This window comes from Sardina pilchardus, chromosome 6, assembly GCF_963854185.1.
Source record: "Sardina pilchardus chromosome 6, fSarPil1.1, whole genome shotgun sequence".
Lineage (NCBI taxonomy): Eukaryota > Metazoa > Chordata > Actinopteri > Clupeiformes > Clupeidae > Sardina > Sardina pilchardus.
The window spans coordinates 5470534-5472753 of NC_084999.1; the positions used below are offsets into that span (position 1 = coordinate 5470534).

A 2220-nucleotide genomic window follows, 5' to 3' on the forward strand; every position below is an offset into this window, starting at 1 on the left:
TAACACATGTACTGTATTATGTTGAACAGAAACCGATGGGCCAAGTGAGGATGGTGTGGTAGCTACAACCCCAAGTCCCCAAAACCAGACAACACCTGCTGCTCAGACTGAAAATGCTGGTAAGGACGATTGGTTCATTTGTGGTCATGTACATGACCATAGAAAGAACACACACACACACACACCCCTACACACACTTAGCACATGTACTGTATTATGTTGAACAGAAACCGATGGGCCAAGTGAGGATGGTGTGGTAGCTACAACCCCAAGTCCCCAAAACCAGACAACACCTGCTGCTCAGACTGAAAATGCTGGTAAGGACGATTGGTTCATTTGTGGTCATGTACATGACCATAGAAAGAACACACACACACACACACACACACACACCCCTACACACACTTAGCACATGTGCTGTATTATGTTGAACAGAAACCGATGGGCCAAGTGAGGATGGTGTGGTAGCTACAACCCCAAGTCCCCAAAACCAGACAACACCTGCTGCTCAGACTGAAAATGCTGGTAAGGACGATTGGTGCATTTGTGATGTACATGACCATAGAAAGAACACACACACTAACACATGTACTGTATTATGTGGAACAGAAACCGATGGGCCAAGTGAGGATGGTGTGGTAGCTACAACCCCAAGTCTCCAAAACCAGACTACATCTGCCACAGCTGGAGTAACTGGTAAGGGATTTTTTTTCTCTTTTTTTTTTCTTAAAGACCCTGTAGTCCAGCATATTAAATTGGGTTTCAATCATGAATTGCCATTGTGCATCAGCTCACAATTTTGCTGAGGTAAGTCCACTGTCCACTTGCATTTCTAACATCCATGGGAAATGCATCTAGGCGTGGCCAATACTCCAACTGAGCTTTGTGGCTTAACTCCATCTCTTTGTTTTGTATTTACTAAACCTGGCACAACTTAATTCGAATATCAGTTAATTATCACCTGTTACAGGTAGTAGGAATAGGCCTTTCACAGCTACCCTTTGACATGAGTGAGCAGGGCACCAGCACCAGTCTTCCTAACTATGTTAATGAAGTCTGTTCAGTTTAAGCAAAAAAATCTGGCTTTGTGTGTTGACACTAGATGAACCAAGTGAAGATGCTGAGGTTGCCACCACAACCCAGAATGCCCAAAACCTGACCACTTTGGCCCACACTGTAGGAACTGGTGGCTTGCTGTGTGAAGTGCAGGATGTGTTACCATGTCTTGTTTACAATCCTGTTAGTGGCGTCAAGCTGGTTTGCTGGCTGCAGTTTGGTTCTAACATCTGGTCCTTTTTTTCCCTTGTGTGGAATCCCAAGAAGGCCCAAGTGAGGATGCTATGGTGTTAACCACTGTACTGCAAAATGTGACCACCCCTGCCCAAGACGTAGCCACCATTACTGGTAATTGTTTGGCTTTTTGTCATGTTTCCTGTTGTGTAAAAGTTTAAATGTAATCTAGAACTTCAATCTAAATCCGTTGTCAGACCTAGTGGTCTGGATTAGTCAACTTTAGTATGAAGATGACTCTGTGTAGTCGCATGAAGTGTACAGAGCTTTTGATTTGCCCTAGCTTGAAGCAATGGCTGACTGTTGAGATTAAAAAGCCACTTTTGTCCCTGCAGACTCCCATGATTCCTCCTGAAGTGGCAATCAGAATGCTAATTCTAAATGGAATTCTTGTCATCTTGGCTTTCTCCATCTTGAATTCAATAAATGCCAGATTTTATCCAACATTGTCTTGTCCTTGTTCCTTGACTCTGGTCCAGTTTGGTGGTCAAGCTGACTAGAAACCCTTTACTAACTCCTGTAGTATTAACTACTGTACATTAGTTATATTGGTAACACTTTACTTGACGGGTTCATTCATAACACATTCATAACAGCTGTCATGAACTGCACATGAAGCATTCATGACTGATTCATGAAACATGACTCAACATTCATACCAACACTTTCATGAATGTGGAAGACAAAACAACGAAAATCTGTCAAAATAAAAGTCCAATAAAAGGGTATTATGAATTCTCTCCAGCGTTTGTAAACACCTCATGAACATTTTATGAAGTCTACTTCAAATGTCACTTAAGGCCTACGAGTTGTGAAGTATTCATCATACTGGGAAGTGAACTACTGACCATCTGTGGACCTCTGAATGGTTGGACATTCCTGTTTTATATCTATATACAATCATTGGTGTAGACAATTATGCATTCTTCA

General features: G+C 42.2%; 1 long non-coding RNA gene across 1 annotated transcript; it reads left to right on the plus strand.

The window, feature by feature from the left end:
• Window positions 1–608: 608 nt before the first annotated feature.
• Window positions 609–1734, plus strand: LOC134082231 (uncharacterized). The gene is made up of 3 exons (XR_009939612.1): window positions 609–696; window positions 1321–1404; window positions 1626–1734. It is a non-coding gene; the product is annotated as an uncharacterized LOC134082231 (long non-coding RNA).
• The last annotated feature ends 486 nt before the right edge of the window (window positions 1735–2220 follow it).